Genomic DNA, 12907 nt, shown 5'->3' with positions numbered 1-12907 from the left:
TTGGCCTGAAGCGAAAGGCCAGCATCTGTAAATCTCTCTCTGCCTTTTCTCCCAGTCACCCTCTCCTCTAGGTGTTGTCAAATCTCCCTCTGCCTCCTGAGGACCCCCCTGGAGAACCCAGGATAACTACCCATCTCAAGACCTTTAACTTAATTACTGGGGCACAGACCCTTTGTTGCCATACAAAGTCACATTCACAGGTTCCAGAGATTAGTGTATCATTTGGGGAGCCACTTTTCAACCTCCCACAGAAGCCCTACTTACTTTGAGCTCAGGTCAAACCTGTGTCAAAGTGCCCAGGAGCCGTGCGTTGGCATGGACATCGGGCCTTTGCCTGGCGATTAATATAACCTTTCAGCCTCTACTTGGAAAGTAGTCTGTGTGTCTGTGCTACTTGGACCAGAATCCTAGCAGGAGGGAAGAGCCTTAGGCCTAGAATTCTCTACCCAGCGTCCTGGACTTACCCACAGAAGGTTCTACCCATTTACAATGGCCATTGGCTGTGAGTGAAATCAGTCCTAGGAACAGTCAGGTCATTGCTAGTTTCCTATGATTTGAATCATAAGAACTGCTAATGGAAAGACCATTTCTAGAATTGTTTTCAAATCACAGATGAAAACTTTCAAACTTGCATGCATCTAACCTAGAAATGAATTTTTCTGGAACAGAGCCCTTCTGTATTTTGAGGGCTGCATGTATTCTAGAAATGAATTTGTTTCTACTTAGGGTAAAAAAGAATTCTGACTACATTTACTATTAAGAACAAGGTGAGAGTTATCGAAGAGCCGAATCCAACTTACATTACAGTCTTTGTTGAGCTCCGTGAAAGCCAGGCGACAGACTAAGCCTGCTAGTTGTAAAGTCTTTGCTAATGATACTCTCACTGCCAACTCTCTTAACTTTTCTGAGAGGTCTTTGCTTAATTTCGTTGACTTTCTCACTTTCTTGGCACACATCTGAACGTCTCTGTTTGGAATTAGTAGGACAAACACATATAGGTAACATCTCATTGCCTCACATCCTTCCTTCAGAAAACCTCCAGTCAACCACGCAATATCTCATTTGTTTTGATTTGTGTTTCTGTAATGATCAGTGATATTGAGCATCTTTTCATATGCTTTTTGGCCATTTGCGTATTACCTCTGGAGAAATATCTATTCAAGTCTCTTGCCGATTTTTTTAACTGGGTTATTTGAAATTTACTGGTGTTGAGTGATAAGAGATCTTTATATATTTTGGATATTAACCTCTCATCAAACCCCTTCATGGTTTGCAAATATTTTCTCTCATCCTGGAGGTGGCCTTTTTACTCTGTGGATTATGGCCTTTAATGCACAGAAGCTGCTCATTTTGATGTGGTCTAATCTGTCTAGTTTTACTTCCGGTGTGTCCAGACCATACTTTTTAAAAAAGACTTTGTGCTTTTTTGTAGAGAAGTTTTAGGTTCACAGCAAAAATGAGCAGAAAGTACAGAGTTCCCACACACCCACAGCCTTCTCCATCGTCCATATCCCCACCGGAATGGTATATTTGTTACAGTTGGTGTACCGATACTGACGTACCAGCAGAGTCCACAGTTTACGTTAGAGTCCACTCTTGGTGTTGTACATTCTATGTGTTTTGACAAATGCATAATGTCATGTACCTGCCATAATAGTACCATGCAGAATCATTTCACTGCCTTAAAAGTCCTCTGTGCTCTGCCTTGTCATGTCTCCCCACTCGCTCAGTCCCTGGCAACCACTGACCTTTTCACTGTCTCCATAGGTTTGCTTTCTCCACAATGTCATACAGTTGAAATCATATATTATGTAGCCATCTCAGACTGGCTTCTTTCACTTGGTAATATGCATTGCAGATTCCTCCATGCCTTTTCATAGCTTAACAGCTCACTTCCTTTTAGTGCCAAATAATATTCCATTGTCTGGAAGGACCACAGTTTACTAGTTCATTTACCTACTGAAGGACATCTTCGCTGCTTCCAAGTTTGGGCAATGATGAATAAAGCTGCTGTAAACATTCATGCATGGGTTTTGTGTGGATGTAAGTTTTCAACTCCTTTGGGTAAATACCAAGGGTTGTTATTGCTGGATTGTGTAGTTAAGAGGATGTTTAGTTTTGTAAGAAACCAACGAACTGTTCCCCACAGGGGCTGCACCATTGTGCCTTCCCACCAGCAATGACTAGGAGTTCCTATTGCTCCACGTCCTCACCAGCATTTGGTGTTGTCAGTGCTCCGGATTTTATGCATTCTATTAGGTATGTGTTGGTATCTCATCGTTGTTTCTTGTTTCCCTAATGACATATGATGTGGAACATCTTTTCATGTGCTTATATGCCATCCGTATATCTTCTTTGGTGAGGTCTCTGTTAAGGTTTTTGGCCCATTTTTAAATCAAGTTGTTTGTCTCCTTACTATTGAGTTTTAAAAGTCCTTTGTGTGTTTTTTTGGATAAGTCTTTTATCAGATGTGTCTTTTGTGACTATTTTTTCCCCAGTCTGTGAATTGTCTTATTCTCTTAACAATGTTTTAACAGAGAAGAAGTTTTTTAATTTTAATGAAATCCAGCCTATTAGTTATTTCTTTCATGGGTCATGTCTTTGGTGTTTTATCTAAAAACTCATTGCTATACTGAGGCCAGTGCTTTTTGTAGTTTATTTTGCATACAACTCATGTGAGGACCTTGCCAAATGCATATTCTGATTGTCCAGGTCACAAATGGGGACTAAGACTCAGCATTTCTCACAAGCTCCCAGATAAAGCTAATGCTCCTGGATCGCAGAAACCACCTCTTACTAGACAGATTCTAGGAAGTAGACAAGTCCTACCAATACTATTATTAGCCATAAGTTTATTAAATACTTGCCATTCTCCAGATACTGTATAAATTAACAAAATACAAAGTTTAATTGTCACAATTCCACAAAGTATATATCTTATGTATATATACTTTTACACGTCTTTTACACAAGTTACACATCTGGTAAAAAGCGAGAACTTTTTTAGTTTTAGTTTCAAGTGATGGAAACCCAACCAAAATGAATGCCAACAAAAAAGGAATTTTAAGGAAACAGATACCAGGGAAGACTAGGGGTGAAGGTAGCCTTGGGGATGACAAAGGTGAGGGTCTCCTGGGGTGTCATGGGCCTCATGCCCCTCTCCTTTCTCTCTCCCTCTTTTTTCTTGTTCTTGTTCAGTCTCTCTCTCTCTCTCTCTCTCTCTCTCTCTCTCTCTCTCTCTCTCTCTCTCTCTCCCCTCCCATGTATGTTTGGCTCTCTTTGCTTCGTTCTCCCCTACGGCTGACAGGTTTTCCCCTGTGTGCTAGGACACATGGCTGCCAACGGCAACTGAGGTTAGCAATTTTAGTTACCTGCTCAAGTTACACATCTGGTAAGAAGTAGTTTTCCCCAAACCCTGTGACATATGCTGTTCAGATGTACATGGAAGGGCCTGGGAAACCCCTCCTCTCACTTACTTAGGTTGTGCTCACAATGGCAGAGACAGCCAGCAAGGTACCTGCTGGATGAATTTGACTTTGGCCCTGTTGGAAGAATGTTCCTCTCACCTGAGATCAAGGGAGCCTTGCAATCAGACCACATATTTTATTAGACAAGCTAATCTTGACCTCCTGTAATCGGTGATGAGAACAGAAAATTGCTCTCCTAACACAGGCTCCCTTGTGAAGAAAGGACCTAGCACTGGCATCCCCTGTGTTGGAAAGAGAAGGATGCATAACACAACAGAGATGCAGGAACGTGGGAAGCAGGGAATCAGGCCGGTGCACAAAGAAGACTTAGAGCTAGAGCTAGGATCTCAAGGCTACTTACCCGGGAAAGGAGGGAGAGTGTAAAGGGGGTAGGAGAGCGAGAAGGGGGCTTTCGACAATACTAAGATTGTAGCGTGGTAAGTTTGAAACACTGTCTGAAACATGGAAGACAAATACGAGATTATCACTGTGGTGACCCGCCCGCCCACCCTCACTCCCCAACCCCCACTCCGACTCATTCCTGAGATTTCTGCTCAAAGTTCTCTTCTTCACGGGGAGCTTTCTTGACCCTCCAAATGGTACCAGCCCCACCCTCATTTTATCCTCTCATCATATCTTACATCCTTCTTTCACACGATTATCACAGTTTGTGACAACATATGGCAAATCCTCGTAAATGACTGTCTCTTCCATAAAACTATAAGTTATACCCCCACTATCTCACATACCTCACACCCACTAAATGTTCAGTTAATAAATCTGGAATTACTCTTTATTTTAAAGGGACTGTTCTATAGGATTTTTATCAATGAATTAATAGACAAAGAAACTGTATATAATATGATACCCTTTTAACTAATCATTTAGCAATATAAACCAAATTATTTATCATAGTGATTGGTGATATTAGAAAAAAAAATTATATGTTAACCTTTTCTAATTTTTCTACAGGGAAAAGTTTATTACACTATATCTAGCATACTAACATTGACCAAGGGAAAAAAAACGTCTGTGTTCTAAGTCACTGTTTTTAAAATAATCAGAACTCTCTGATTACCGACATTGAGCCAACAGAGTTATCAGCACACCCATGTTTAACGCTGTCCTTTATATGCACAGAAAGGTACACTTCATCTGGTGACACAGATGATCAAGGACACTTTCCTGCGTTGTAGGCCTTGCGTTAGCATGTGTCGTTTGCATGTGTGTGTGTCATTTTCTAAAATGTGAGTATAATTTCAACAAAATCTAAATTGGTCCTTGAATCACTTCACCAAGTGGAAAGAGTCAGACCAAATGCCTCCTGGTGTCGCACTTCCTAAGAGGCCAGCTTCCAACTGTCATGTGTCATTAGAAAGAGACCACTCTGTCTTCAGAAGTGTCTGCCCACCTGGAGCCTTAATTAAGCTTTCAGGACAAAACAAATGAGGGTGTTAAGAGTGAAAATAAAAATCCGTCTAGTGAAAAATGGGAATAATGTCGCTGGGGGATGGGAGTGGAGGTATTTTTCATTAGAACTGGCAGACAAGGGCTGAAGTATACAAAATGGGTCATTCGCTTATAACCCACTAGTCCAATCGTAATCATACTGCGAGTCCCCTGCCTGTTTACCGTCTTCAGTAAACCTGTCCCTGGGACCAATACACAGCCCTTCACTATCTGAGGCTCTTTCCATATTGCTGTTTTGTTTTTCGCAATATTAATATATATTTCTATGTTTCTCACCTTTTGTAAAAAAACTGAATTGATTTATTTCAACATCATTTAAACAAAAATTTGAAATTAATCAACAATAAATGGAGGAAAGTTGAGAAGCCCTGGATGGTGAGAAACGTTGAGATTTGGGTAATCTACAGCGTATTTTTAATGTGTGACCTGGTTTCCCTTCCTACTTTCCCCATCTTACAATAATACAGCCTCGTTGCCTGAGACCTGCAGGATTCTGGAAGGAAACCAATTCATCTTCAGCCTCCAGCATTCCCCCGTCTATATTTCAGGAAACTCTTAATAAATAAAAGACTTTCTTTTAAAAGTCAAATTAGCAATTCACCACTCTGTAGTGGGATGCATGTCTCTAGGGTCTTCTCCAGCTGGCCTTTTGCATGGAGCACTGCACCATGGAGAGTAAATTAACTGTGGAGATGAATATCCAGTCAGTGTTGTTACCAGGGAGCCGACTCTGGAGCTAGGCCTCGCTGTCAGCTGGTGCCACTTTCTGCCATTGACTCTGACTCCACGTGGAGCCGGTTTCTCTCTGATGTGCTACTTGCCCAGGCCCTGGGACCCAGGAGGTGATGCCATAAATATTGGATGAATGAATAAACACATCCTACTCTGTGCAAGACACAGTGAGGGATGTTCCGTTTTATTTATGGAATTCTAAATTTAAAGACAAAAAGGTAAGGCAGGTTGATCCTGCAGATGAGGTTAATTAGATGAGGTACAGTCTGCTGGGGGATGGATGGGTTTTAACCAGGGCATGGGTGCATCAGAATCACCTCATCAATGCAAATACCTTGTATATTAGAAATACTCCAGGTATGCTAAAATAGAATGCCAGCAGGCAGATCCCGGCACACAGGTTGAAGGAAAAAAACACGAAAAAAACACTCCATCGAAAATTCTGAAATATACCTGATTTAAAAACATTGATCTTAAATAATGCTTTAAGAAATACATTTTTTATAGACATAATTTCCAGCCTCATGAATACCTGCACTAGTGTCTCTGAGTAACCCCGGGGAACATCAAAGCCACCTCATATGGGGATGCAGTGCTTTTAAGGGGATTAAGAAAAAAAAAATAACAAAGCAATAAGGTCTCTGACTGGATTTGAAACTGGCCAAGAGAACATGCCTTTCTATGTCAATCATCTCAAGTCCTTTGGAGAAGCAATTGAAGGATATATTATTAGTAAGGAACAAACAAAGAAATTTAGCAGGATGTTTCAACATACCTCCCCCCACCTCCCCAGGTACAATAGATGCGACAGTTCCAAACTGAAATGCTAGAAATAAATCTCAATAGGTTCAGTCCCAAACTACAAACAGATGTGATATTCATGAACCTCTCAACACCAGGCGTGAAAAGGTGGGGGCTGAGAGTGGACACAGGGAGGAGGGCTTTGAAGGGAATTTGTTCAGCCTGAGCTACACCAGGCGTTTCACCCCAAGGCTGAGGGATGGGATACGTGTTCCTCACCAGCACCTAGTGAGTGAGACCAGAGGGGCCATGAGTAAAGCTTGCCATTGAACCCTGAACCTGGGGTGGGTGCCGCGGGCGGAGTTGGGGGCAGGCCCGTGTCTGATCCCTCTTGAGGCTTCTGAGGCTCTAGAGACCAGCTGGCTGGCTACTCACAGAGCATTCTAAATAGAGATGGCAATTGTGTGGGGATTGGCTTCCTCCCAAGTTCAAGTTCAGAGAAAGGATGTGTACGTGCAGGAATTGTGTGGAGTTGGATGTGGGCCCGTATGTAACGAGGAATCTGACTCCATGTTTGCTGTCTGACTGCTGACCACTTTCAAGGCTCACCCCCCTGCTCCCTTTGTGCCCCACACCTGTACAAGCTGCTCAGAAAGCCTGGGGGCTCCCTCCTTTGGTGCTGGAGTGAGGGTCAAACGATGCATGCCCAGGCCCCTACATTGGAAGCGCAGGCCTGTCTCCTTCCCTTGGTCTTTAAAGCCATTTAGCTCAGGCTCAAGAGGCCCCCTTGCTCTCTTGAGAGACCTCAGCTACCTGAGTCCTAAGTCTTTCCATGCTCTCTCGTGTGAGTGGCATCGCCATCAGTCAGGGCATCAGAAACAAACTGGGATGGGGGTCCATCTGCCCCTACAGGGGACCATGGCACGGTTTGATTGGGGCACCTGGGCAAACTGCCGTGGGCAGACAGAAGTAACAGGAATCCAGGGTTCCTGGGGTCTGCGGAAAGAGTCAGTGATGAGCTGTGGGAAGGGACGTCTCCTACAAGGAGGGAATTCCTCAACAAGACAACAATCTCTGAACAAAGCCACTCACCAGAGAAAAGCGTGAGCTGCACACATTGCCCAGGCCGAGAGGGCATGATGCCAGCCCTCAGCAGGACGTGGAAAGGGGGATGTTTCCTGCCTCCTTTATCATGCTTCTCTCCCCACTCTCCAGGTCCAGGGGGGCCACGCCCCGAAGTTTCAGAAACAAATGAGGAAGGAGATTCATGGAGAAGAGGATCCATCCAAAACCCCTTCCAGAGTTGAAGGTTTTCTGCCGCACTGAAACCTAGTGTGAAAACAGCTGTAACTTCTCATGGCAGCTGTACACTGAAATGCTCTCGTGGACTCACCCTTCTAAGTACAAAATTGACACTGACTTAAAATGACTGTGGGATTTTCAAATACCTAAGATTGACCAGAAATATGCAATGGTCCAAATTTTCCTCCAAGGGCAAGGGAAGCAAGCAAAGTTGAAGGGGTCGGAGAACCAATTAAATTGTCAGATTTGTCACGTTTCTTCAACATTCCAATTATAGCAATCAATAACCACTACCACCACCACTCCCCCAAATGAAGAAAACAAAAACACTTCACGGCAGTTCCACTGGCTGGCTGGACTGACACCGACAGACCACAGGGATCTATCTAGAAAACGCACAGGCCCCTCAGAAGACTCTAGGACTAACGGCTGTTGCTTTCTGGTCTAATAGCTTTCTGGTCTGTGAAGTGACCCTAGAGGACTTTCCATCATCACTGACCCCACAACACCTGCCGTCACCTGGCTTCTTCTATCAGTGAAGTTGGGACACACTTTGGAGATATCCAAGCTTACATTTCAAGAGTTTGGCTGTCTATACTAAAACTACACTTTACATCTAAAAGTGTGTCCTTGGAATTAGGGAGACAGATTTCATTGATGTATTTGGCAAACACTCAGATAAACTAGTTAATTCAGTGAGTTTGTCCAATAGCCACCAACTCTGTAAGGCTTGCAGGGGACTTCAAAGGTCCATGTGTCACCACCCCCAACCACGCTCTCCCATCAGCTCATCCAGCCTATGGCTGCACACTGTACCTCTCCAACGCAGTCCTTTCTGATTTGGGCAAAGCCAAGCCAATCCGTTATTGCCTCTTGTAGGGAGCAAAACCCACCCTCCTTCTTGCACCCATTACCTGTGGTTCTAACTTTGCAGTTCAGAGCTTGATTCCCTTTCCTCAAGGAAGCCCAGCCACTTGAAAGAAGATACAAGCCCTCCGTGAGTCATTTATTCTTCATCACATGACCTGGGTTTAGCTCCCTCACTAACCTGAGACCCTTCTCTGATGCATTCCAGCTTCTCTGAGCCTGAGTAAAGCATGGCGTCGCCAAGTCTAGAGTGCTGTGCTCCAGACACAGGGCAGGGGCTCCAGCCAAGAACAGGGAGAATTGTTCCAGATTTCCTCTCCTCCTAAGGATCAATATCTATCAGTGGAACGGGCATGTACACATACGATATTGTTTAGTGATTTGTGGATTACAAGACACTTTACCGTACGCCAGCTAGCATGTATTGCAGCCAAATCAATACTGTGGACTCACTTCAAAAATGCTAATAATTAGAACCTGTAGATTGTTTTGTAAATATTGATACCAAAAGACTTCTCCGCTTTCCCTATTTGCACAGGGGTTTTTAGAACATGAGTGCACTTCCTTAAGAAGTTAGCCACGTTACATTTCATTTTGGAAGGTTCTGATCATCATTCAAGCCCATTAAGTCTCCCATAGAAACCCCCTCCTCCGATCCTGAATGAATTTGAAACACTGGAGACAAAGGGTCCTACAGCTAAGAGTCTGGACGATGGAATCAGAAAAAACAGGGTCCAAATTTTGGATCGTGCCTTTTGTGATCTTGGGTATATTTCAGTTTTTCGCCTCAGTCTGCTTATATAATAGTGGGTTCCTTATAAGACCTGCCTGCTGTGAGTATTGACTGCGGTCATCCTATACAATGCTTAGCACAAAGCCTGGCAGCTAGTTAGTGCTTACTCTGTATTACTTGCGTTTACTATTGTTGCTGGTGATGATATGTTGGACGTCATTGATTTTCATTCCCAGAGTATTGGTTGACAATACTGAAAATAAACACTGCAGCACACTGACAGAAAATGCCCCCAAGGAGACATTGACTCATTTTTCAGTCATTTAACACAAAAACTAACTTCCCTAATTTATTTGGAATGGGACACATATTTTTATATTGCTCTAATCTACAAACCTAATAATGTCTTCCGTTTTCAACCTTTTGAAATTTTTCAAATTATTTTGTTTTCATCACAAACTCATAACCTACTAATGAAATCCTAAAATAAAGCTGTTTTACAAATTGGTTTTTTATTATGACAGTCAAAATGGAGCTTCAGACAGTTATCAATTATTTGGTCCACGATGACTTTATCAAAACATGAACATATGGATGAATGAGGCAGAAGAACTCATCAGGTTCTAGCCTGTCATTAGTCTGGACACGCCCTTACGTGAATTCTTCCTGGTTAGAATGATAATTTCAAAATCCATGGCCATTGGACATAAAACAATGAAGAAATCCTACCATTTGCGACAGCACAGATGGACCTGGAGGGTATTATGCTAAGTGAAATAAGTCAGAGAAAGACAAATCCTGTATGATCTCGCTTACATGAACAATCTAAACAACAAACAAACTCAAAGAAAAAGAGATCAGACTTGTTACCAGAGGTGGTGGGTAACGGGAGGGGGAGTTGGATGAAGGGGGTCAAAAGGTACAATTTGCAGTTATAAGGTAGATAAGTCCCGAGGATGTCATGTAAAGCAGGATGGCTCTAAGTGACACAGCTGTGAGGTACATAGGAAAGTTGTTAAGAAAGTAAATCCTAACTTCTCATCACAAGGGGAATTTCTTTTCCTTTTTTCTTTTCTTCTTTCTTTTCTTCTTCTTGTATCTATGCAACAAGATGGATGTTTGCTGAACCTATCGTAGTCATCACCTCATAATACATGTCAATCAAACCATCACGCTGTACGCCTTCAACTTACACAGTGATGGATGTCAATTATTTCTCAATACAACTGGGATGGGGAGGGGTGGGGAATCCATGTCCACACACTGAAGAGTAAAAAGAAATTTTTGAAAATCGTGATGGACTTAATGAGGTTAAACTGATTCACAAATTGTCTGATAAAGGATGTAACGTAACTAGGAATTCTTTCAACTCAGACATGGAAACATAGACAGACAGTGAGGTGTGCTTGCTTACAGGGCTCAGAGGCAGAAAACAACTACCCACCACGTGAACACAGAAGAAGGACACACCAAAAGGCAGAGGCAGAGGATGCCAGAGGTAGGACTGTGCATTCACAGTGCAGCTGATACAAAGGAACCGGCACAGCTCATTGTGCAGCCAGGGCGCTGACTGAATTCTAGAAGACGAGCCACGCTGTCACACAGCTGCCATGAAGCACGGCATTTCCCAGAAACAGCATGCTGATTGTGAAGGTAAAGTGGAACTAGACGTGCCATCCCTTTAGTTTACCAGAAGTCTGATTTCTCTCTTTGTTCAGCTCTGCACAGCTGATATGGACGGACAATAGTGTCTAGACTGGATGCCATAAACAATTCTCGTCCAATTGCTTTTAAAGTCTGTTTCAGAATATAGACTTCACTGTTGACTTACTGTTGCCTTTATATCGCCGTCATCTCGTACAACCGCAACCCCCTGGTCCCTCAAGGCTGGAGGTGACAGTAGCTCCTTACTATTGTTGATCAGAGCACTGCTTTGTCCCCAAGTGTCTCCTTTAATTTGCCCATAGCTTTGTAAACAGCTGTCTTATTAAAGTGTCCTCAGTTACCCCATCTGAACATGTCCTCTGTTTCCTTCTAGACTCTGACTGATACAGCTTCCTTTTCTTTTCTTTTCATAACGCATAATTTAAAAAAAAAAAGAAATAAGGGAATAAATTTAAGGCAGGCATCTAAGGACTCAGTTTCATCAGGAGTCTCCTAAGTGGCTTTACTTGACAAAGATGACTATAATCACCTTTAGTTGTCATGCTTCAAGTCTTGTATAGAAAAATCACATGTTTGATAATAGGAAGCATTCTTTCACAGTGAGTTCCAAAACTGTGAGGCAGATGATTTAAATCAGGTAATTATATTGTATTCAAGAATAAGAGGTAGAATACCTTAGCTCTTTAATAACTACTGGAAAATGGATGAGGAGGGAGCTGTTACAGGCGTCCCCAAGTAAATCTATGTCCAAATAAAGTCAGTTTAGTTTATTGCAATGTACCCAGGTTGGTTTCTAGGGTTGAGCAATTTACCATGATACCAGGAGACGGTATTCTAACATCAGGGACACTGCAACTGGCCGAGGGTTCGTCAGGGGAACACCCTACCCGGTCTCTGCAACTGTTTTGTAAGTCTAAAACGATTCCAAATTTTAAAAGTTAATTTAGCTTTTTTAAAAAACCTAAGCTTATAAAAATATGAAACTTTCTATTTTTAACAATTTTCATTATAAATCATTTAACCTCTAACTCATGTATTGATGTCTAAGAAATTGGAGTATTCTGAACAAAATTTAATTTTCAGAAACGTGGTTCTTAAAAGCAAGCTTCTTATAAACATCCAATAGGAACAATCTTTTCTTTGTTCCTACTTTATTTTTAGGCTACTTTTTAGGTTTTATACAATAAACATATTACTACTCTTATAAGAAAATAATAATGTTGTATTTTATGATAAAAATCCTTTCAGTTTTAGATTAAAAAAAGAAACAGCTCTTTGTTTTCTTTGGATAAATAGGCGTCCACCTCCACCTGCTCTTTCATCCTACAATGGTAGGTCATCACCTGTTTCCAGAAAGTTCCTTCTCAAGTATGAAGCCCTCAGCTCCCACTTTAGAGGCCACAGCTTCTGAGGAAGAGACTACTCCCAACATTGAAAAGAATCAAACCTCCCTTTCCTTCCCCACACCAATCCCACAAAGCCTTTTCCTCAGCCCACTGACAAAAACATGAAGCCACCTTTTGTGAGGGTAGTTAGCATAGTGTCCTCAGCCTTGCCATGGCAGCTGGCATTTTGGTTCTTCGCACCAACCACCCCTCCCGCGCAACACACACAGCTTTCCTCACAACTCCACCTATGTTATAACTGAGAACTCACTTATGGCAGAGCTTCCAAAGAGGCTGCAGCCCCCAGGGTACACAGGTGTCGGAGTGCAAGCCCTCGGGCAGTAGGGAAGCTGGGCAGAGGTCTGGGGTGTCTGGAGCCTCCATGTCTGTGGCCAGCCTCAGTAAGCCTTACCCCATTCATCCCAGGTTTTCATACAAATATTATCATTTTCTCTATATATCGTGATCCAAAAACTGTTGGGAGGTTCCATCTAAGATGGGCCTCATTAAGGTCCATTATGACTGGAGGGCTTCCTGTCCACACA

The sequence above is a fragment of the Rhinolophus ferrumequinum genome, chromosome 2 (genome assembly GCF_004115265.2).
Source record: "Rhinolophus ferrumequinum isolate MPI-CBG mRhiFer1 chromosome 2, mRhiFer1_v1.p, whole genome shotgun sequence".
Lineage (NCBI taxonomy): Eukaryota > Metazoa > Chordata > Mammalia > Chiroptera > Rhinolophidae > Rhinolophus > Rhinolophus ferrumequinum.
The sequence above is the reverse complement of the archived record's forward strand: the minus strand, read 5'-3'. Positions refer to the sequence as shown.